Genomic DNA, 26,717 nt, shown 5'->3' with positions numbered 1-26,717 from the left:
TTGGCAAGGAATATAAATCCTTTGATAAATCTATCTCGGTTTGGAGTACAGGTTTACTAGACTTTGATGAGTTGGTTTCACTCTTGCTTGTTGAGGAAATCAAACTCAGTGATACTTTTCAGGATGCATCTACTAGCCATGATGATAATGGCAGAAATCAGGCTTTCTATTCGCAGAGAGGTTTTAGAGGCAGGGGGAGATTCGCATCACGTGGCCATGGTAATGGTCGTGGATGGCAGGACAGACCATCACATCAGAATTTTCAGCCTTCATATGGTGCTAGAGGTGGTCGTGGATATACACCTTAGAGAGGCAGATGTAATCCTCATGGTAGAGGATGTTGGCAAGGCCTACAAACATCTATGCAAGATGTGGAATGCCATTACTGTGGGAAATTTGGTCATATGGCAAGAGATTGTTTTCGCAAACAGAATGATTTGAGAGGGGATAGAGCACAACATTGTGGAAATTATGCACAACATGGTGGTGGAAATTATGCATCAAGCAGTAATGATGGCAGTGCAAATCACTTGTTTGCCATGAAACATGTTGTTGGATCTATGATGAGAAATGCTGAAAATGATGACACTTGGTATATGGACTCTGGAGCATCAAACCATATGACTTGTCATGGTGAATGGTTTGAGCATATGAAGCCTATGGTTGTGAAAGGCTATGTGGAAACAGGAGATGATACTCAGCATGCCATTACACATGTTGGAAGTGTACCATTGGTTATGCACAATGGTCAAACAAAATCTATGTCAGATGTATTGTACGTGCCTTCTATCACAAAAAGCTTGGCCTCAGTTGGTCAAATGGTGGAACAGGGATTACAGGTTCATTTCAACGAGCATGGTTGCTTCGTTGAGGAGTTCAAGAATGGATGTAGAGTCATTGCTAAAGGCAAGAAAGAAGGCAGGTTGTTTAAGCTGGATGCTGGGATTCCTGAGTTAAAATCAGCCATGTTCTCTAAAAGCAGAAATGTGGTACAGGACATTGATATGTGGCATAAGAGGATTGGACATGTCAATATACAAAGGTTAAAGAACATGCAGACAAGAGGCATTGTTAAAGGGCTACCTAGATTCAAGTATGATGGGCATATGCATGTTTGTGAAGCCTGTTAGTTTCGAAAGCAGGCAAGGTTGCGGTTTCCTAGAGAAGGAAATATGAGTAGCAGGCCACTTGAGATAGTACATAGTGATGTATGGGGTCCTACACAAAACCCATCTATCAAAGGCAATTTATACTATGTGACATTTATTGATGATTTCAGCAGGATGACATGGATATACTTTCTCAGAGAGAAAAGTGAAGTGTTGGAAAAGTTTATGGATTTCAAAGCTTTTGCAGAGAAGCAATATGGCTGTTGGATTAAATGTTTGAGGACAGATGGAGGTGGTGAATACACCTCAAATGCTTTTGAGCATTTCTTGAGAAGCATGGTATAAGAAGACAATTGACTTGCAGGTATACACCTCAACAAAATGGTGTGGCGGCTGAGAGAAAGAATAGAGTCATTTGTGAAGTGGCCAAGGCAATGCTCAATGAAAAGAGCATGCTAGATTATTATTGGGCAGAAGCTTGTGCTACCGCGGTGTATATACTGAATAAAACACCTACAACAGCCATACATGGAAGTACGCCAGAGATGCGGCTTACAGGTTATAGGCCAAACATTGGACACCTGAAAGTTTTTGGATGCATAGCTTATGTACATGTGCCTGATGAAAGAAGAAGGAAGTTGGATCCTAAGGCAGAAAAGTGTGTATTTGTTGGATATGCACAGTATCGAAAGGCATACAAATGTTACAATCCACAAACTAGACAAGTGGTCATCTCACGAGATGTGGTGTTTGATGAGCTTGCTAGTTGGTACAAAGCAAAGGATGAGGGTGTCATTGGAGTCACTTGAAGTTGATGTGCATGTGAACTTGCCATAAGCAAGTTCTAGTTCTACTACTATGTCCGGGCCAGCACAGCAGAGGCTGAGAGTAGTACTGTACGTCCATGGTCAGGACGTTTGAGGCATGAGAGTGTGAGCACTGGGAGTAGTGCTGTGGATAAAGGAAAGAAGAAGGTTGAAGGAATTGGAATTACAGGTTATGAGTCATCCAGTTCAGAGAGTTTGGATGAGGAACTTGGCATACCTGTTTTACGCACACCTGGTGCAAGGCAAGATAGATATGTGCCACCACATGCTAGAGTGACAGGTGTTCAGAGTGATCCGCATGCATTGTGGAGATCCCAAAGGGTCAGATATCTAGTTGGACAGGTTGACGTACCGTGATTTTGCTATGCATTATGCATATATGACATCTTTGGTGAAGCACGTGGAACCTACATGCTATATAGAAGCTATTGGAAAGCATGTATGGGAGAAAGCAATGGATGTTGAGATGGACGCATTGGTTCTTAATGACACATGGGATTTGGTTGCACTACCACAAGACAAAATGTCATTGGTTGTAAATGGGTTTACAAAGTGAAATGCAAATCTGATGGTTCCATTGAACGACATAAAGCAAGATTGGTAGCTAAGGGTTATGCACAAACCCAAGGTTTGGACTATGATGAAACATTCAGTCGAGTGGCAAAGATGGGAACAGTGAGAGCAGTCATTGCTATGGCTGCAGCTAATGGTTGGGAAATGCATCAAATGGATGTCAAAAATGCATTTCTAAATGGTGATCTACAAGAGGAAGTGTATATGGCACAGCCAGAAGGTTATGTACACCCAAAGTATCCCACTCATGTATGCAGATTGAAAAAGGCATTATATGGTTTGAAGCAAGCACCTCGTGCTTGGAGTGATAAGGCATTATATGGTTTGAAGCAAGCACCTCGTGCTTGGAGTGATAAGATGAGCAGATATCTTATCTCTCTTGGATTTCACGTTTCCACCGCAGATTCTTCACTCTATGTGAAGAAAACAGATCATGGGATTGTTTTACTTGTCATCTATGTGGATGACTTGATTATCATAGGTGATCATGGTACAGATGTGATGCATGTCAAGAAAGCATTAAGTGGAAAATTTGACATGAAAGATTTGGGTGAGTTGAGATACTTTCTTGGAATTGAAGTGATCAAAGACCATGCAGGTACATGATTAGTGCAACACCAATATGCATTGGATATGTTGGCAAAATATGGCATGACAGGGTGTAAGCCTATGAGTACACCTTTGGAGCAAAATGTGAAATTGTGGGCTGATTTTGGTGAGGAGTTGGATGATTCATCTATGTACAGAAAGATGGTTTGGTAGTCTCATTTACACTCTTTTGACTATCACACGCCTGGATTTGAGTTATGTTGTGGGACTAGTAAGCCAATTTATGCAGAGCCCCAAAAAACCTCATTTAGATGCAGTGAGACGCATTATGCGATATGTAAAGACCACTGCACATTATGGTCTTCTATATGAGAATGGTAAAGGCTTGGATATACATGGCTACACAGATGCTGATTGGGCAGGTAGCTCATATGACAGGAGGTCTACTAGTGGTTATGCCTTTACACTTGGAAGTGCCGTGGTGAGTTGGAGTAGCAAGAAGCAACCTACAGTTGCTTTATCCAGTACAGAGGCTGAATACAGGGGTGCAGCCATTGCTACTTGTGAGGCAGTATGGTTAAAGAATCTCTTGGTAGATTTGGGTGAGCGTATTGATGGCAAGGTTGTCATTCATTGTGACAACATGAGCAGTATACAGTTGGCCAAGAATCCAGTATTTCATATGCGAGGACCAAACACATAGAGGTCCATTATCACTTTGTCAGAGAGAAGGTGCTGGATGGTACAGTTGATCTACAGTATGTGAAGACTGATGAGTAGGTGACTGATATCTTTACCAAGCCACTTAGTAGGGAGAAGTTTGAGTACTTCCGTTCTATGTTGGGAGTACATGGGATGAGCTTGAGGGGGAGTGTTGAGAGCTTTGATAGCCCAAGCTCATCTACATCTTCATCTATGGGCAGTACATCATGAGCTTGAGAGAGGCTGTTGAAATTCAAGCTCGATGTCAGTGCGAGCTAGCTATGCTATGTGCTGGCATGTTAGGTAGGAACATGTGTGAGACATAAATGATCGCGTGTCCGGCTGGTCATAGTATGTGGACATTAGCTAGGGTTAGATGTGTGTGGACACAACTCATAGAGTGTTGTGTGTATTATGGATTATGGCTTTATGCATTGTGTGAGAAGGGAGATGGCTTCCCTCTATGATTAGGGTTTGCAATATACATTAGGGTTTGCTCGTGTGTGTGTGTGTCTCCTCTCCCTCTACCTATTTTTCAACAGCCTTGTACCTACTTATGCTTCCATCACTGTTATGTTTTACTTTGTACACCCACTTGCATCCAATGGCTTTCTTATCTTCAGGCAATTGCACTAAATCCCAAGTCTCATTTCCATATAGTGCATCCATATCCTCATCCATAGCTTTCTCCCTACACACATTTCCAATAGCTCCTCAATGCATGTGGGCTCTACAACCTACACAACTTTTACCATGTATGCATAGTGATGTGCCACATAACCATCATAGGTAAACCTTTTCACAGGATTCTTCATTCTTCCAGATCTTCACCGCTTATGGCTTCCATAGCCTTCTTTACACCAGGTGTTCTCATAGCTGGTATCCCAAGATCCTCAATCATCAAGGCTCATCTCTGAGCCACTAGACTCTCCCCATCAACATGAGAATGCCCTGCAGAAATGTCAGGCATACTAAGGGGCTCAATCACTTTGTCTTTGTCTTTATGTGATGTACTAATCACATTTGTAGGACTGGTATTATGATGCAACCTGCCACTCCATGGTCTATCAAAACTGAACCACTAGATGAGGACTCTCTTGGTCCACTCAAAGACTGTGATTGCTGACCTGCAACCACATTTCCACTCACATCAACCACATTTCCACATTTCCACTCACATCAGCCCCAACAGGTTCTTTTCCAGGAGCATACCAGCTGCTCATCTCATAAAAAACAACATCCCTGCTTACCCTCAACTCACGTGTAGCAGGATTATAACACCTGTATCCCTTTTGCTCAAGGGAATACCCAATAAACACACATTTTTCAGCTTTTGGATCCAGCTTAGTTCTCAGCTCATCTGGCACATGCACATATGCAATGCATCCAAAGACTTTCAGATGAGATAAATCAGGTTTTTTGCCAGTAAGCCTCTCCTCTGGAGTTACATCATGTATGGCTGCAGTTGGAGTTTTGTTCATGATGTAAACTGCTGTAGAAACAGCCTCAGCCCAATAGCTATGCGGCATATTCTTCTCTCCCATCAATGCTCGTGCAATCTCAGCAATGTGCCTGTTTTTTCGCTCAGCAACTCCATTTTGCTGTGCGGAGTGTATCTGCATGTAAACTACCTTTGAATACCATTCTTCCTCAAAAATTCAGAGAACTCATTGGAGAAGTACTCTCCCCCTCCATCTGACCTTAGGCACTTTACATATTTCCTTGTTTGCTTTTCAACCATAACTTTATAATTCTGAAAATGAGTGAACACCTCACCCTTCTCCTTCATGAAGTATACCCACACTTTCCTTGTGTGGTCATCAATAAATGTCACATAATACCTGCAGCCTCCCATAGACATGGTCTTCATAGGACCCCATACATCTGAATGCACAACATCTAGTGCAGTTTTGCTCACATTTTTGTCAAGTGGAAATACATGCTTTGTTTGCTTTCCAAATTGGCATGCTTCACATATTATCTGCATACCTTCGACTTTAAGCTTTGGCAGACCTGTCACAATTCCTTTAGTCTGCATAGACTTCATTCTCTTCACAATTCCTTTAGTCTGCGTAGACTTCATTCTTTGCACAATTCCTTTAGTCTGCATAGACTTCATTCTCTGCACATTTACATGTCCAATTCTTTTATGCCAAATGTCTGTGTTTGCAACAATTCCTGAACCATTTGCAAACATCGCAGCACTCACTTCAGGCATGTTTACATTCAATGTAAACATTATGCCCACTCTGTTGCCTTTTGCAACCAACCTGCACTTGTCTTTAAAGTCTTCAACATAACAACCATCAGGATTAAACCGAACCTGCAAACCCTGCTCAATCATCTAGCCAACTGAAACTAGATTCTTTGTTATGTTCGGAACATGAAGTATATCTGCAAGGTACTTCACTTTGCTATCCTGCATAGACAATGGCACATCTCCAACATGGGCAATTGGATGAGCAGTGTCATCCCCTGTTTCCTCAAAACCTGGTCTTTCAAGGTTTGTCATCTCCTTGAACCACTTCCCATGACTTGTCATGTGGTTCGAAGCACCTGAATCAACATACCATACATCATCTTTATGTGTTGCTTCAACATTTTCAAACATGGCATTAACGACATGCTGCATAACAAACCACCTTTCATTATCATCATTGTTTCTCCTCGAGGATGCATAGTTGTTTTGCTGAATTTTCCATTTTGCATGTCAGCCTGCTTCTTATAACAATCTGCCTGCACATGTCCAGGCTTACCATAATAAAAGCATCCACGTGTATCATTATACTGCATTTGCCAATTTTCACGACCTCTTTGACTCCCCCTACCTCTGAATTGGCCTCTTCCACCTGCGTTTGTTGTGAATTCTGGGATTGTTGTTGTTGTTGCTACTGGGCATAATTCTGATTACCTGTTCGGCCACCTCCTTGGCCGCATCCACGACCTCCTCTACCTCGTCCTCTTCCTGAACTTGTGTAGAAGGCCTGTTGCTCGGAACTGTTTTTGTTTTGTGAAGACTATTGATCCTCACCCAAGCTCTTCTCTTCTGTAATCAACATAGACACCAAATCTGTGAAATTGGGAATGTTTTCCCAAGTCTGTATAGATATCTGGAACGCCTTGTATTGTGGCCGGAGACCACGTAGACAGACTTCCACTTTATCATCATCATCTACTGAAACGCCAATAGATGCAAGGAATTCCACAATACCCTTGATCTTCAATGTATAGTCATTCATAGAAATACTCTTTTTCTCCATAGTATGAAGTTCATTCTTCAACTGTATCTTTCGTGCCTTGGTATTCGTTTCATAGAGTTTTACCAAGGTGTCCCATGCCTCCTTGGGGGACTTGGCATCCTATATGTGCCCAATCATGGTGTCCTATATATTGATAGAGAGCCAATACATAACTTTTCTGGATATTTTTATCCACCAGGATAGTATATTTCCCTATAGCTTTACTCCCGCAAAGAAAGCTCCTCAATCAGAGATCATTTACCGATGCCTCCTGTAGAGCTCCCGACAAGGGTGTAGTCACCAACACAAATAGGGAAGCATAGATGAAGCTCTTACCCTCGTACCGCTTCCTATGCCTCTCTTGCTTGCAGCTCCTTAGCATGAACCAGGATCTGATACCATGAAAAGATGCAGGGGAGAAGAGAGCTTGAGCTCTTGCAAGCACACACACACTCACAAAACCGTAAAAGAGAACACAAAGTATGATCCGTCTCAAGAGCAAAGGCAAGACCAAGAGCAAGACGAAGTCCAGAAGGTCTACTTTGGACTCTTCAGAAGAGGAGGATGATTCTAATCACACTCAACTACAAGTGATGAATTGGAGGACAAGGAGGAAAACGCAAGGCACAATAAAAGAGCAAGAAGGCAAGAAAAATAGCCAAGGAACTAACTATTGCAGCCATAGCTTAGTTGACGAGTGAAGGAGCAAAGTCCCCTCCTAAAGTCTGGTCAGGAACTAGGTGTTCGAGGTGTCAAAATCATGGTCACGTAGCTGAAGAATGCAGCTTAAATGAGCTTTCATGTGCCATCTACAGAACCGCCACACACCGAGCATAGAAGCATGCATATACAATGGGAGGAGAGCACCTCCACAACCTGTGATCCAAGCCCCCATAGTGGCAATCGTGTAGCCTCCCCTACAATGGCTCCATAGGATCCTTATTACTGAAGGCCATCATTCTACTCATGTGGGGATTTGCCTCCCAAGGATGTGCTTGGTTCTCAACGGCCTGCTTTCACATGCTTTTATTGTTGAGAGATGTAATCACAGTGTTGTGTGTGGGAAAGCACCCTAGGGTGCAAGATATTGTGGTAAGATAAGAATGGCACATGTAATATTGTATGGTGTGTGAGTGTTGACCAAAAGAGTGGAAAAGGAGTTGCCACATGGATGGTGATGTGTAAAGTGGAACAAGGCTAGAAGGCCTATATCACTGTATGGTTCAATTGAGATATGCAATAGAGTTCGTGTCTTGAGGGATAAAGATACTCATATAGAATGCATTATCAGTTTGACAATTCATTCAGAATATCTCATTCATATCTTTAACACAATAATGGTCTATCAGACTAAATTTTTCTATCTGAACAATCCTCCATGGGGATTTCAATTTTTTAGATTTTTAATTTATCAATCCTTAACTTGATCCACTGATCAAAAGTTAACAGTAGTAATCTGCCAGCACAATCCACTAATCTCATAGTGATTTGCTGAAGTTATTAACGTTATGAACATCATCACAGGGACTCGTCCCATTCATCCTCATTGCGGTTTCGCTCAGCTTATTACATTTCAACCAAATTTCAGGGATCATCATTTTTCAATTAGAATCCAAATCAACTCATCAGTTCTCAACCAGAATTTAAAAATCATATCAATCACATTCGAATTCATCAACTGGATAGCATTAATGATTATAACTTCAAGTCTTAGATTTACTCGTATATACTGCGAGTAAAGAGCTGCAGTTATACCCTCGATATGTACGGGTAGTCATGGTTCTTGGAACTATAAGGTAAATACCATCATGTGTAGGCCTCAAGCAAGTCAGGGATTCCATACAATTGCGGTACTTCCATCTGAAGACCCAATTACCAATTTACGAATTTCAGTTTGAAGATCAAATTGTATGAATTTTATCACACAATTACAATCTTTTAGTGCTTCTTGAATAAATTTTTGACATATTTGGTTTCTTGGTTGATCCTCATTAACCAAATAGCTCTGATACCAACTGTAAGATCCCCGTCCCCACCGCGCAATGGATTTTGGGTGCTAGCAGCGGAAGTAGCACATCGTGGTGCACGGGGTAGGGTCCTACACTCGGGGCCTCGCCCACCTCGGATATCCGGACAGGTGACTAATTCCTCGGTTCTTCCAAAACCGAACTTAGAAAAAACTTCCCTTGCCCAGAAAGCACAGGCGATTCCTCCAGGATAAAATTTTACTCTAATGTAGTCAGGGTCATTACTGACCAAACTGATCCAACCAAACCTAAAGTCACTTGGTCAAATCAAGGAAGAAACTTGCACTTGGATCATAGAGATCAACGCTTTTTTCCCCATCGAGAGGCACATCCGTTGATTTCTCTTTCCATAGAATAATTACTATCCGGGATTTACTTCATCTAGCATACTACAATAGAAACTGAGTCTCATTTTACGGATCCATTAGTCTAGCCTAACTCTATTTAGTCCCATGGGTTAGCCAACCACTGTGGTGATGGGATCCAATTTAGAATTTGGTTAGGTTTTGTCTCGGGTACCAGGGAAAAGAGTTCCCAGGCCCCCTAACCAGATTTTAAGCAAATTTAACTCCAGTCACACCACTTACACACCCACTATATGAAATTGCCTTTTTCCCAGATTCAACTGTATTTAAATTAGTCATTTAATGAAATCATAGTGTTACTGATCATAAACTTCCAAGTATCCGGTTGAATCTTAATTTCCAATCATTCCTTCATTGGAATATCTATGGCATCATTGGCAACTAGAACGCTCATCACCTGTTCACTCAGGGGCCTTTTTGATAGTTCCTAGCTCATAGTACCTGGCAATTATTCACTTATAAAAATCAAGATGGAATCCTCGTTGAAGATCAGCAAGATCAACCAACAGATCCATATAAGAGAGCTATGGACTCATCAGTTGAGGACCAACAAGGTCAATCAACCAGATCCATACTCGATTTCAAAAAACAACTCTTACTTCTTGTTCCAATATCTTCCACGACGCACATGTGGGTATCTTCGGCGACCCAGAGCCCGAGCACCGTATGGTCAGCACCCTCTAGGATCCTTCGCAGGTCACCTAGCGCTTCACTCATAGGCCGCTTCCTTGGTCCTATATCCACCGTATCGGAAGCTCACCATTTAAATCGAATCGAGGCTGGTCAAGACCTCAGCCGACCTTGCTATGCGAGACGTCCTCCGTTGACTCTCCGTCAGCTGTTGCAACTTTATTAGGTAGGTCTCCATGACCACCTTCTCAAGATAGTCAAAATGCTTCCCCAACATTTTTGACATAAAACAGTCATTTACAAACAGTTCACAAATACAGTTTCTATAATAATGAACTCTCGTCTTTCCAGATTGTTCCATATCAATCCATATTACTTAACCCAAATCCAAATCATATGCGCATCCATTCTTAACCAGATACATCATTTTCCATCCCATCACATCAGATTCCTTCACTTCTCATAACATCCATTCCTATCTTTCTTAAATTACATTATGTCTCATCACATCCATTTCTCATTACATCTCATTCATTCACATCTTATATCATTCATTCACATTCTGATTCACATGACATCTCATCTCATCCATTCGCTCATATCGATGCCATATCCATTCACATACATATTCGCATTCATTATTCCACATACACATCCACATTCATACATCCACATCCATATCTACATCCATACATCCATTTTCACATCCACATTCATACATCCACATCCACATCCACATTCATACATCCACGTCCACATCCACATCTACATCCATACATCCATTTTCACATCCACATTCATACATCCACATCCACATCCATATTCATACATCCACATCCACACCCACATCCATACATCCACATCCACATCCACATCCACATCCACATCCATTTTCACATCCACATCCACATTCACATCCATACATCCACATTCACATCTACATCCATACATTCATTTCCACATTCACATCTACATCCATACATCTATTTTCACATCCACATCCACATCCACTTCCATACATCCACATCCACATCCACATCCACATTCATACATTCATTTTCACATCCAAATTCATACATCCACATCCACATCCACATTCATACATCCACATCCACATCCATATCCATACATCTACATCCACATCCATTTTCACATCCACATCCACATTCATACATCCACATCCACATCCACATCCACATCCATACATCCACATTCACATCTACATCCATACATCCACATCTACATCCATACATCCACATCCTAATCTACATCCATACATCAACATCCACATCCATACATCCACATCCATACTTATCACATACACATACATCTTTCCTTTCACATACATCCTTCACATACATACATCTACATCCATTCTTTCACATACATACATCTCCATCCATTCTTCTTTCATTTTCATCTATCTGATTCATTTCACATCCTCATATCTATTTATAGAATACAAGAGAATTCTTATTTTTGATATAAGATTTCTTTATGCATCTATTTATGCATAAATTCCATTTTAAGGAGAATAACACTTTCGAAATAAAAATCAATCTTTCATGTATCTTCCTATGCATAAATTCATTTTAAATGAGAATGACACTTTTGAATTAAAATTCAATCTTTTTTTTTGTATCTTCTCATGCATAAAATCAAAATTGATGAAAATAACTCTTTTGAACTAAAAATAGATTTCTTTATGCATCTTTCTATGCATAAAATCAAAATTGATGAGAATAACACTTTTGGGTTAAAATAAATTCTTTATGCATCTTTCCATGCATAAATCCAGTTTAGTAGGAATTACACTTTTAGAATAAAAGAATTTCTCTTATGCATCTAATTTATGCATAAAATCCATTTTATGATGAAAATCTCACTTTTAATATAAAAAAAATATCTTTTATGCATATGTTTATGCATACAAATCATTTATGATGAAAATCACTCTTTTAATATAAAAGAATTTCTTTTATGCATAAAATTATTTATGATCAAAATCACACTTTTAATATATAATTATTTTTATCTTTTATGCATATGTTTATGCATACAAATCATTTATGATGAAAATCACTCTTTTAATATAAAAGAATTTTTTTATGCATCTAATTTATGCATAAAATCATTTATGATAAAAATTACACTTTTAATATAAAATTTTTATTTATGCATACAAATCATTTATGATGAAAATCACCCTTTTAATATAAAAGAATTTCTTTTATGCATCTAATTTATGCATAAAATCATTTATGATGAAAATCACACTTTTATAATCAGAATAACAATTTCAATATACTTCCTTCTATGCATAGAACTTAATTCTAAAGAAAGTAACACTTTTTTAATAAAATATTTTTAGTATGTATTTTATTATACCTAGGATAAAAATTAACACTTTAAGAATACATATACGATGGGAATTACTCTTTTTGATAAAAAATAAATAAAACTTATTTTACACAATTTTAAAAAATTTTGCCATAACCTCCTTTGTATGGCTGACCATTTTTTAATTTTTAACTCTCTAAAATCAAGTAGAATTTCACCAAGAGTATTTAAATCATTCTAATGTAAGTAATTTCTACTTATTTAAGAAAAGCATTATAAAAAACTTGATTTTATCCATTAATCATTCATCTAGGATAAAGAATGGTTGGATTTACTAAAGAAGAGAGGGGAATGCCTTTTTTCAATGAGTCATAACATCATAATCATTTTAGAGAAGACAAAAATCATAAAAGCCATTAAAATTAAGCATAAATAAAAATTTATGTATTTCCTTACTACCATTCATCAATTAGCTTTAATAGCATTAAAAAGCCATTCTAATTAAGCTTCTCAAGCTTGAGAGGGGTTGAGAAGAGAGAAACATTGAGAAATTATGGAAAAAGATCAAAATTCACACTTTACCTTACAAATTGCTTGATTCTTTGATCACGGTAGAGACCCCCAACCAATCAATTGGTTTGGTATGTTGATGGAGCCACCAATAGAGATTGAAGAAAGAGGGAAGCTCCAATTTCTTCAATTTGGAGAGAATTTTAGAGAATAGTAAAAATTATTATTATTTCAGCATAATTCTGGCATAGTATAATTCTCCTATTTTTTTACAAAGGACTCAGGTTCTATTTATAGGAGAGGGAGGCGCTAACAAAGACCAACTGATTTCTAGATTTTTCTAGATTCAGTTTGGTTGAATTTGGACTAGATTTAGATCTAGTTTGGTTCCTTTTTTATTCGGTTTTGATTCGGTTTGATCCAAGAGAGAGGAGAGATAAAAATATCACATTATTTTTTAGTTTAAAACTTATTAAAAGCAAGTGAAGTAGGCGCCTCCTTGAAGGGACTCCCCTTCCTTACACATGTCAAAATGGAATCATTATATCCAAAATATCTCATTTTTTTAGTAATACTCATAGTTTTTTTACTAATAATCCTTGTACATAGTCAACTCTTCATCTTATGTGAGCATTTACTCATTTTGGGTATTTTTCTTCTACAAATTAGATTTATCTCCTCCCCACACATGGATTGATCTTATTGGCCCATAGGAACCTTAATTTAAAATTGTAAAAAAATCTTGACCCTTAGGATAAGGCCTTTTGAACAGATTATACTTGATTTCTAATGCACCTTCTGAAAATCTTTTGAACTTCTGTTTTAGGGGAACTTATTTTAATAAGAAGAGATATTTTTCTATCCAAAAATATTTAAAAACTGAATTACCACTCTGTAGAAGATTTTCTCTCTCTAGGCCAAAATTGGTAGAAACAAGATCTTTTATATTTCTGAAGAGGGATTTGACTACAAGGAAAGATATTGGATATCCTGAGAGGCTCGAGAGGAATCTTACTGGTGAGCTCATGTGGCCATGTTGATGGCTATGGAGAAACCTCTACTTGGAGGTTCAAAGAGGAAAATATTTGTAGCAATGAGAAGTTGCATGTGAAGCTCAATTGAAAGCTCAAAAAGCCATTAGAAGAATATGAAGCAGAAGATTGAAGTTAAAACAATGATGATAGGCTCATCATCACAGTATGAGCTAACAAACTACATTCTCTCCCCAGCAACTGCAGCATGCTCTCCCGTAGACTGTGGAACTCTGGCTCTATATAATTCATCAATTTTCCACACCAGGTCTGTGTATCTTTCTGTGATTACTGGCCTGGTTGCAAGCCACTGCGTGCAAGGAATCCATTGTTGCACATAGTCATCCCGGCCGGCCCTGCGTTCTTCAGGTGTAGGTTCTCTGAGAATGACCCTTTCAGCAGGAGGGGCTTGAAGTTGAGCAAAAGGTACATGTCGCTCATAATGTCCCGCTAAGATAAGAATCAGCTTCAGTTCAATACGGTGGTTGAGGTGGTAATGCTAGGGCAAATGAATGCCCCATTTGCTCCAGCCAGAAAAATAGGCGCTGAATTTGCTCTTTCTACCTATTCACCACCATTAAAGAAGCTCTGCGTCCCTTAGCAGTTTGCTTTGCCAAGGCACGGACTGCATCGTCGCGTTCTCGGACAAGCTTGGCAATATCTGCATTCGACCAAGTAGCAGTCGGAAGAATAGACTGTGAAGCAGAGCCTACTTCCATAGGAGCCTTACCCCTATCATTCTCTGCAATGGGCACAGAAATAGTACTTGCGTTGGAAACTTGAGATGGCTGTTTTGTTGGGAAATGCTGGCCTTCCATAGAGCAATTTGTTCTCCCCACTGGAGCTACTTCAAAACTGAGCGTTAAAGCTAAAGATTCTAAATCGTCCATATTGATCAGGACATCCCCTTCGGTGCTGCTGTAAGTAATTAGCTAAGGCCTCATTAGTGCAGTGCCTGGCCAATTCTCATCATTAACAGCTCTGCAAAAAACTTCATGATTATCTCTTGTAGCCTCCTCACTGCTTTCAGCCTCCTGTAACCACCGCTCTAGCACAGAAATTCTGTTCTGAAGAGACTGGGAATCCTGTTGGCTTCATGTAATAAATTATCATTTTGGGATTGAAGCCACGCCACCTGCGCTTCAAGAGTTGAGATGCGAGTAGCTTGGGCGCTAGCTTGAGGAACATGGCGGCAGAAGTCTGCGGTATGCTGGTGCTAGCTTGAGGAACATGGCGGTAGAAGTCTGTGGTATGCTGAAGCAACCGCACAACACTTTTCAAGTGTGCGGGTTGGACCTCGTACTGTGGAGTTTTCCAAGGAAACGGAAGAACTGTGGGGTCACTACCGCATCAGTCAAGTCTGCGGTACCCACCCCGAAAACTGGCGCTCTGAGCTATTCAATTGCTGCAAGCATCGGTACTGAAAGGTTAATAGCCGGCACAACGATTGATGCCATGCTCTCCAGTGACCACTCCTGAATCTGTTGGCGCCATCGGTTGTAGAGAGAAACCCCCCTGTGGTGACATTGCAACCGAAGAGCGCACAGGGGTACCCACCGGCACAGTCGTAGTAACAAAAACAGTGACTTCACCCCGTTCAATATCACTGGCCACTTCTGCATGTGAGCACTTTTGGCCTCTAGAATTGCTACACTGGCCACCATCGGTACTCCATCGAAAACAATGATTGTGACTGAAGCACTGGTAGATAATGGAGCCAAAAAATGACAGGTAGGCCGAAGAGAAACCAAAAAATTAGCGGGTAGAGGGAACATGATCTGTAATATTTGACCCACCTTTAAGTGTACTACCTGCCCTTTCTGCACCTGAGAATAGACCCGCTGGGCCTCAAATCGAATTCGGTCCTTTAGAACATGAGCCCAAGAAACAGGCCCGAACTCAAAAGTTTTGATCAGTTGTTTCACCTTGACTAATATTGTATAAGTCTTTGCTTGCAGCCAAATGGCTTCTAAAAACCATCTGTAGCACTCTTTGGCTGCCAAATCAGTGCATCCTGAAAGTTTATACTCTCCACTGATTTTAGGACCAAACTCTACCTGTAAGGACTGCCACCGTTTTGTTGGCAATAATAGCTCCGTCGGCAGGTAAGTGTAGCTTCTGCTGAATGTATTCCACTGTGAGCTCCACCGCTGCATCCTATAGAGCCACCATATCGCCAACAGCTATTTGCCGTTAGCAAGGGCAATGATTGGCGGGTGTACCTGCACACGCTCCCAATGGAAGTTGGAGTAAACACGGATGCGCTTGTCAGTGAGCCATGCATTAATAGCCGGCCGCTTGAGATGCACTATCAGCATGACCAGCAAAAACTGCGCAAGAGAAGCAGTCATGGCTGGCTGCAGAAGAAAAGAGCGTGAGGAAGAAGAGTAGAAGGCAAGCAGAAAAGTAAGAGCAAAAATAGAATGCTTTTCCACAAAAAGGAGGGAGTTTGTGCATGCAAAACAATGACCGCTGTTCGATGCATGAAGGTATGACACCTGGAAAAAACCAAGAAAAATAAATTGATGAAAGCTACCCTTGATGTGGAATGACTGAAACCATCATGAAAGAAAGTGTATTCTCCTCATAAACCGAAAAAGGGCATTGAAGAGGAACTGTCCGAAAAGTAATGACGCATCCGGAACCCATTGACCGGAGAAGAAAGAACTTCCCCCCATGAAGATTTGTGAGGAAATAAGAAGTGGGACCGCAAGAAGCATACACCCAAAACGGCCCGGTCCACCGCACCTTCAGTTTTGTGGGTTTCTTGAACATGCGTGAAGAAAACACCAGCACTAATTGCCCTCTTTGGAAAAATTTCTTCTTCAAATGCTGATCCACTTGCCACTTTCTGCTGCGACTTTGAATTTCCTGCGCCCAATAAAAACTTTTCATCCTCTCTTCATCTAATTCCTATGGATGACCTCCATTCTATATGCCAATGAATCCTCTGGAAGCAATATATCTGTAACCGCTCTGCAAGGCACAAACTACGAACCACAAATTCGACTGGTGTGATGGCCTCCATGCCAAAAGCAAGTTTGAATGGTGTCATCCCAGGTACCACTTTAAATGCTGTGTGGTAAGCCCAAAGTGCCATTGGCAGCTTCACATCCCAATCTATCTGATGATGAAGACTTACCACTTTAGTCAGAATGCGGATTATCTGCTTATTGGAAGATTTCGCCTACCCATTGGCCTGAGGGTAATACGGGGACGATTTGCGATGCAGCACAAAGTAAAACCCCGTCATTCATTTGATGACTTTATTAATAAAATGACGGCTGCGATCACTGACCAACTCCACTGGACAACCAAACCTAGTAAAAACATCCTTAAAGAGACACTTTGCCACAGAGAGAGCAGTATTATCCGGCAAAGCCCATGCTTCTACCCACTTTGTACAGTAATCCATGGTAGATACTTGTTCATGTGGTTAGAGCCGCTGCAGGTTTGATTGGGCCTATAAAATCCAGACCCCATTTCTGAAATGGTTCCAAAGGAAGAATTTGATGGAGAGGAAATCGATCCCGCTGCTGGGACGGCTGTCCCATGCGCTGACAAACATCGCATTGCCGCACAAACTGATGTGCATTCACATGAACAGACGGCCACCATAATCCACTTTGTAAGACCTTCTTCGCTGTGATTTTTCCTGAGAAATGCCCACCAGTGACTCTGCAATGGGCTTCCCACAACACTCACTCCTGCTCTCATGGGGTAGGATGCACCGCAACAGAGTGCGTCTGCAACATTGCGATAATAAAGTTCCCCCACACAGACTTCAAATGAGTGGCTCCTCAAAGAAAGGTGCCCCCCGCTGATCCTTGTTTAAATGAGCAAGCATCTCACTACAGATAAAAGAAAACATTCTTCATACTAGGTCCATGGGATGCTCAGAAAAGAGGTGCTCCTTCCTCTTCAGACTACTGTACCCCCTTTGCATTTGGCTGAACTGCAAATAGTGAAGCATCCGAAAATTCATCATCCACACCGACTGCTGGCTCCCCCGAATCCAATCAAGAAAGGTAATCTGCCACCACATGCTGAGCACCAGGGCGATGGATGACTTCAAAATCAAATTCCTGTAATAATAGAACCCATCGAGCCAGTCTATCTATTAAATTTTGTTGCCGCACCAAGAAAAGAAGAGTAGAATGATCCACATGGAAAAATCGACGGCCTGAAAGATAGTACCAGAACTTTCGCACCGAGTACACCATTCCAAGGCCTTCCTGCTCTATAACGGAATAATTCTTGTTAGCAAAAGACAACCGATGACGACTGGCATAATAAATAGGGAGAAACCATCCCGCAGTATGCTCCTGCATCAAAACACTGCCAATTGCCACATTTGAAGCATCCACAAAAACATGAAAATCCACCCCCCAATCACGAGGAATCATCACTGGTGCTTGAGAAAGTTGAATCTTGAGCCAGCAGTAAGCCAAATCACAGTCTTTAGTCCATCGAAAATCCTGGCGGTCAGAATGAGCGGCTGCACTTAAAGGTATTGCCAAATGTGCCAAAAATCGCAAATGGCGACCATGCCACCGAATTTGGCTTAGAAATCTCATACAGCCTTTAGGATCCACAGGTGCAGGTGCTTGCATAATAGCCGCCACTTTGTCTGGATCAATCGTAATGCCATCCTGGGAAATGATGTGACCCAGCAATTTGCCACTTCGCACAGCAAAAACACACTTGAGCGAGTTAAGACTGAAGGACACCTCCCGGCAGCGCTGAAAACAGAGCCACAAGTGCCCCAAATGCAGCAGAATAGTGCCAAAGACACTCAGATCATCCAAAAAAATGCGCATAAAATCATTGAGAAAGGGCCCAAAGATTTCATACATGTTGCGCTGGAAGGTGGAAGGTGCATTGCGCAAACCAAACCACATGACTGTGCACACAAACACCCCCCCATGCGGTGATGAATGCGGTTTTGGCTTGATCCTCTGGTGCCATCCGGATTTGACTATAGCCGCTGAATCCATCAAGAAACGAGTACATTTCATGCCCTGCTACATCATCCAGAATGGAATCCATGTAGGGCAAGGGAAAAGGGTCTGGGACTATGGCCGCATTAAGCTTTCTGTAATCCACACAGATGCGTAATTTCTTGTTCTTCTTCGGGACAATGACTATAGGAGAAATCCAGTATGGGTTTTCAATAGGTGCTATGAATCCCACTCTCAACAACAAGCGATCGAGATCTTCCTTGACGACCTGCTTGGCTACATGCAGGTTTATGCGATAACGCTGCTGCCTGGAGGGTATCGCATCATCCGGCTTCAAGTAAATGCGGTGTTGGTAGAACTTTGGGTCCAGACCTTTCATGTCAGCATAATCCCAGGCAAACACATCCCGAAATTCCCGTAGAAGTTCCACCAGATCCGTTTTGAATGCGGGCTCTAGCAAGGTACTAATTTTCACTAGCTTAGTCTCCTTGTCATCTAAAAAAATGGTCTCCAAGACATCTTCTTTGACATGGGTAATGCAGCTCATTTGCGCCTCAAAAGTGCGCTCCTTTTCCAGAATGTCTTTCATGTTATCTTCAGGTGCGTTCCTTCAAGGGAGCAGTTAGGTGAAGTAGTGGAAAAGTGGATTGAGGCTATGGAAGAATACTTTGATGTAACTGGCTACAGTGAGAGAAGCAAGATGGCTCGTTCATTCACATCCCGATTCACATGTTATCACATTCATCACATACTATATCATTCATTTACATCCTGATTCACATGACATCACATCTCATCTATTCATTCACATTTATCTGATTCGCATCACATATCATCACATCTATTTACCTTTCATTCTCATCACATCCATCCATCCATTCTTTCGCATCTATCTGCTTCGCATTACATCTCATCACATCTATTCACGTCACATTCTCGTCATTCCTATTCTCATCGCATCCATCCATCCATTCATTCCCATCTATCTAATTCGCATCCATTCTATTCTCATCGCATCCATCCATCCATTCATTTCCATCTATCTAATTCCCATCACATATCATCACATCTATTTACCTCTCATTCTCATCACATCCATCCATCCATTCTTTCCCATCTATCTGATTCACATCCCATTTCATCACATCTATTTACCTCTCATTCTCATCACTTCTATTCTCATCACATCCATCCATCCATTCATTCCCAGTACTATTATATGCAAATTCTAACATAGGAAGATAATCCTCCCATGAACTCTGTCTTTTGGATACATATGCTCGAAGCATATCCTCCAGAATCTGATTCACTCTTTCAGTCTAGCCATTAGATTGAGGATGATCAGAGGAACTCAAATTCAAAGTTGTTTCCAACTTCTCAAAAACAAGTTTCCAAAAATCACTCGTAAAGAGAAATTCCATCTTTGGATACCAGAAAGCCCAAGTATTCAACGTGGTCGGCAGAGATTTGCTCTTTTTGGCAAAGAGTTGGTGTTTCCTTAGAATCTCAAGAACTTTTCTGACATGAGCTTCATGGTCAGCTGTATTCTTTGAGTAAATCAGAGAGGAAGAGCTTGGCACCGAAGTAACAACTTGAATTCGACGTGAAAGGCACAATAGACGTCTCGAGTCAAGAGCAATAGATACTCGACAGCACCAAATGGATGACCCAAGGGATCGAGGGCTGAGTTGGCATGATCACCAAGATGACAGACTGAATCGGCTAGAAGGCATATTGGCCTCCTTAGTCGAGCAACTACACAAGAAGGATGGCAGCGGACCTTCGTTCGCCAAGACAGATGAGGTCAAGGTTCTCTCTCCGAGACGTCAACACAGAAGACGGAATGACAGGAGGGACTCAGAGTCATCAGATGAGGGATATGGGAAGTACAAACCGTTACCCCAAGCAGAGAAGTATACTGGGCAAAGAGATTTGCTTATGGTGGTGACAAGGTGGATTCGTGAGACAGAGGATTATCTCACCATGAACAAAGTGTCTCATAAACACTGGATCCGTGTGGTGTCACGACTGCTATCAAGGGATGCATACACATGGTTTCTGGTAGGTGAGGCAAAAAGGCCGTGGACAAGGTGGGATGATTTTACCAAGGACATGGCCGAGTATTTTGTACCATGGAATGAAGTCTTTAGGGTACGTGATGAATGGCATAACCTCAAACATGCAGATGGAAAACTGCAAGATTATATCAACAAATATAGGCAACTTATGCTGTAGATTATGGATATGCATTCTATAGATAGATTACATGGGTTCCTGTTTGGATTGCGTGACTAGACCCGTAGAGAGATCGAGAAGCAGGAGCTTGAAAATTATGAGGTGGCACTCACAATGGCGGAACGGCTATCTGACACTGACAACAGGAACAAAGGGGATGGAATGGTGCCAAACCTCAAAATAGGAATGATAACTCCTCCAATGAAACCTGGGGAGAAAATTCTGGGACAAGTACAAGTGGGGCAAGGTCGAGTGGATCTTTCGTACCTCGAACCTATGGGAGAAATTCTGGGAATAGAAACTTTGTGTCGGGGAGGGGGACACCCCAATCATCAACCAATACAGGGGGATTTTCCAATACTGCAAGGCGTCATCTTCCTCCCCCAACATGCCCATGCAGAAGCTACACGGGCAATCATTATGAGACAGTGAATGCCCTCGTCTACCTGCACAAAGCCGCACGAAGTCGGTTTACCACCGTTCAGGCGCGCAAGGGCAAGAATATAATTATGAATGGATGGATCGACTGAGGATCACCAAGATTGAGGATGAGACAGTGAATGCCCTCGTCTACCCGCACAAAGCCGGTTTACCACCGTTCAGGCGCGCAAGGGCAAGAAGATAATTATGAACGGATGGATCGACTGAGGATCACCGAGATTGAGGATGCACAAACTTTGTCTCGAGACAAGGCAATAGCCCACCAAGGGTAGGTGCCGTGCAGGCAATACCGAAATGCATGGTAGCACAGTTATTTGGTAGTGAAAAATGTGTATTTTGAGGCTAATGTGAATGGCCTAAAGCAAAACATCATGTTGGATACGGGAGCCACCCATAATTTCATCACCCCAAATTGCGCTAAGAAGCTGGGAGTGAAGGTGTGCAACTCCAGTAAACTGTCACTGTCGTTTGCACAAGGACAGGATGACAATGTAAAGATGGCATACAATGTGTAGGTGCAGGCAAGTGCATGGAAAGCGCGACTGGATTTCATAGTTGTGCCCATGGATACTTTCGAAGTGATTGTCGGGCTCACTTGGGTTGACAAATATCTCATCGCTTTTATGGGAAAAGGTGTAAATAACATGATACTGGATATGCAAGGTATAGGAGTCAGTGTGCCATGCATTCGTCCTCACTCGGGGGATAAAACAATTAATAAGGACTAGTTGCCCTATAGCTTTACTCCCGTGAAGAAAGCTCCTCCATCAGAGATCGTTTGCCAGTGCCTCCCGTAGAGCTCCCGACAAGGGTGTAGTCACCAACACAAATAGGGAAGAGTAGATGAAGCTCTTACTCTCATACCGCTTCTTGTGCTTCTCTTGCTTACATCTCAACCCTTAGCATGAACCAGGCTGCTCTGATACCATGAAAAGATGCTGGGGAGAAGAGAGCTTGAGCTCTTGTAAGCACACACACACTCACAAAACCCTAAAAGAGAACACACAAGGTGAGAGGCTGAAAATATTCTTCTTCTTCACACAACACTCAACACACCATATACAAAGATAAGAGTACACACAATATAAAAGGTACTCAACCAAATTCATACTAGGGTTCTCTATAGTGTGAACCTAACTAAATGAGCTAGTGCTATAACTATGCCAGTCTCTAGAATGGCTGTCACCACACAGCCTGTCATCCCACTGGCCGCATATCACACCCACTGGCTGCATATCACCCATGATCTCACCAACCATGCCAGTGTAAGTGTGGGGCCTATCCCCCAGGCGGGTCATCAGTGTCCACCACCTCACTAGATGAGCTCGATATCTCAACAAAGCAATCCATCCCATCCTTCACTATCGGCCAAACTCGGGCTATTGGGATGATTGTTCCGGAAGATCCTTCTGCACCTACGGCAGAGGCTGCCCCAATTGAGGTATGTCATCGATGAGAGTCATAGCATCCCAAAACTGCACTTTACCTTGTCCCGGCACTGGAACACATTTCAGATCTTGCTTATCCACCCAAGAAGTAACTTGCTGTGGTGAACAACTTCCTGTGCGGTCTAATCCAGAAGTGGTTACGCTGTGCGGTGAGGACTGGTGGTGGGGGGCTTCAATTTGTGACTAGAGCATGTGACCACGCACACCTTCGGATCCAGAGTCGCCTCAATCTGACCCATGGCCACCGCCGATTTTTTTCCTGCAGCTTTTGCTTGTTTCTCAGCTTTCTTTTGATCATACTCTTGTGCTTCTGGGCAATCTTGGCACCAATGTCTTCCTCTGTGCAGAAAAGACAAATTTTTGGACGACGATCTATGGCCTGGCCTCTCTGACCACGACCACGACCACGACCACCACCTCTACCACCACTATTTTTGTGATAGGGTTGCTCAGAATTGCTCCCAACCTGTACCCATGCGGCTGAGAGTTCTGGCGGTTCCGTGTCTTTCCCACTGTTAATGACCTAGTTGCCGGGGCGAGCCTTGTGCCCCCTCCCATTATAGTAACACTCCGACGTGTTATGGGAGTTGCTGATATAGATAGCGCACCACTTGTCATTCATTTTTGTTGCTGGGTGGCCAGGATTACGACAATGAGAACACCAAACTTCCTTCGTGGACTTAGCAGTCGAAGACTCCCTTGTGGGCCCCATGCTGACCTTCCCACTTTTGTGAGATTTCCTGGTCTCCCGCACTGGTGCCTCTCAAAATCTGCACTGCTACTGTCCTCCGATTCACTGTCCGAGGTCCATGTGTCCGAATCCTCCTCCGAGCTGTGTCAACGAGACGGTGTCCCCGTGACGTGCTACTGTTAGATTTCTTCTTGAATCGCCTCATGGTGGTGGAATCGTTATCCTCCAACGACTCCTCAGCGCGAGAATAGACTAAGCAATGACCTTCGCCAATGGTGTATTCACTTTGTCCACAATGGCTAGGGCCATGCGTAAGTCCTTTGCTAAGCCCTTCTAGAAATAGTAATTCAATACTTCCTGGGCTGGCCACTGTGCCTGAGGAACCCGCTGCAACATCACTCGAAATTTTGTAGCATAATCCTCCGCTATGTGCTTGCCTTGCTTGAGGACCCGCTGCTCCAACGTTTGGGCTAGTGTCTTCTCCACACGGAACCGACTCAGGAACGACAAACGCACTGCATCATAATCCTGAAAATTCCCGACGGGGTATTTTGCCAGCCATCTGGATGCTTTGCCGCTAAGGGTAGACTCAAAAACTGATTTCCTGTGGAGAGGATCAAAGAGTGAAGGCATATTCAACCCATAAGAGTTGTCGAACTGCCAAACATGTGCATCCAGATCTTCTCCTTGTGTTTCCTCCGAAACTTAGAATACTTGATGTTGTGGGCTGGCGCGGCCATCACAACACAGGTGGCTAGTGTGTAACCATCAATTGTGAAGGAAACAGTCATCGTGCCACCGAGCTTTGGGGTGTCAAAGGACGCCTCCCTGCCTTTGGAGTGCGGATAGGAGGACAAGAACAGCTCCGTTGCCGCCAACCGGCCTCCAGCCTTGCCGAGGAAAGAGGCGGGCTACTCGTCAAGCCATGACGAGCTTCGTCAAAGAGACGGTGGCTCCGCTGCCCAGTTGCTGGGACCACCAACTCAGGAGGTCCTTGAGAACACGTGCGCATTCGCAAACATCGTGGTCGTGCCAAGTGTAATCGCATTTACTTCGTGCACAGACAGTAAGCGATTACGGGACTGGCTAACTTCTTGCATAGCATACTTATCTTACAGATGGATAAACGATTAAAGCATCACAAATTGAAGACAAGTATGGGAAATTACACAGAACATTGCAACAAATTTCATTGATTAAAGAATTCCATTGATTCGTACATAAAGTTACATCCATATATAAGAATAGTATCTCTGATCCGAATAGATACATCTACTAATGACATCCTTTGGAATCCCTACTGACTATTGTGCATAACACTTTATCTAGTGCGGTTATAAGAATGCGGTTGCAGTGTGCGGTAAATGTCGCAACACGATGCAATTGCTTAGTCAGCATCCAATGGTGGTAGACTAGAGTGTAACAAATGATGACATGATCTAAGGAAGATATATGGCGGTCGATGAAGTCTGCAAAAGAAATGAGCCACTTCTTGTGAAGGGAAGAAGCGAATAAACCTTGGGCAGAGTAGAAAGTGAATAGAAGAGGCAGTAGGCCACCACCATTCCTCAAAGCAGCATTAAGAAAGCAAATAGCTACAAGGCACGATTACAAAAGATGCATCCAATGTTCACAACAACAGAAGAACCAAAAACTCCTAGTAGAGAGAGACAGACTGAGGAAGCGCAACGATCACCAAAGCATGAGAAGCGAGTGAGAGCTACTGTAAAACACCTGAAATAATAAGGAACTTGTGCAGGGAGATGTAGAACGAGGTTGGTGGGTGAATAAGCACCACCCACCATGGCCCAACGTTCCAAGCGACGAGTGTGCACCATCTCAAAAGAGGTTGGAGTAGCACGAGCCAAGTCTGGCTATGGCACACTTATCTATGAAGCTTGGTGGCTATAGTCACCACATCTGGAACAAGAGGTAAACGAGGAAGACGACCAATGAATGGGCCCTAGGCCGCAATGGAGGGAACATTCAATGCAGCTGCAACCATGTGCAGTGAATGGCAGGCAACAGTGCACGTGCAATACCTAGAGTTACATAGAACTCTTTAATCAAAGTTTAAAGGTAAGATTCACACACACCCTTTCTTTTATGTTGTAAGCCCTCATTCACATGATTTTAAAGCACTGTTGACAAATTGTGAAAAGACTTTTTAGAGCTTTTTCACACACACATGAGTGGGTTCCTTGCCCAACTTCGGTCAAAATGTTTTGTAATTGGATTCTCACCCATAGTTGATGATGGGTAACTGTGTACCTGAGTAGTTAAAAGCTCAAAACGAGATATGTATTTTTTGTTCTCACCCATTGGTATGAGAGTTGCCTTGCCTGAGCTCACTGAGAAGCTCAAAATGGTTGTCATGATGTGTGCATGAGCGATGCACGTGTGAGATGCATGTGCATGGGTTGGTTCCCACCCAAACTTCTATGTTCCAGACTCAGTGGTTCCACTATGAGCAATTCGGCTCAAAACGGACTAGGTGTCTAAGATGGTAGACACATGCACACCTGTTCCTTTGATGGACACTCCAATGTATCATTGAGGGGGAGTGTTGAGAGGTAGCGATTGTGGTTGTGCAATGCTACATTGATATGGGTGATGGGTAAGTTGTGGAACACCTCAATTAAGAGGGGGTGTTGAGAGATGTAATTGTGGTGTTGTATGTATGTGGGAAAGTACCCTAGAGGTGCAAGATATTGTTGGTAAGATAAGAATGCCACATGTAATATTGTAAGGTGTGTGAGTGTTGACCAAAAGAGTGGAAAGGGAGTTGCCACATGGATGATAATGTGTAAAGTGGAACAAGGCTAGAAGGCCTATATCATTGTATGGTTCAATTGAGATATGCAATAGAGCTTGTGTCTTGAGTGTGCAATCTCTCTCTTTACTCATGGAGTTTTTAATGTGGTATAATCCACCATAATTATGCTTAATCTTGTGTCTATGACCATGATCAATCCCATTTTAGGATTGTTTAACATTTATTGCCATGCCGCAGGCCATCGCAAATCTAACTCTATGAGA

Source organism: Cibotium barometz, chromosome 22 (genome assembly GCF_041138505.1).
Source record: "Cibotium barometz isolate CiBa-2024 chromosome 22, ASM4113850v1, whole genome shotgun sequence".
Taxonomy (NCBI): Eukaryota; Viridiplantae; Streptophyta; class Polypodiopsida; order Cyatheales; family Cibotiaceae; genus Cibotium; species Cibotium barometz.
This window is presented reverse-complemented; position numbering follows the sequence as displayed.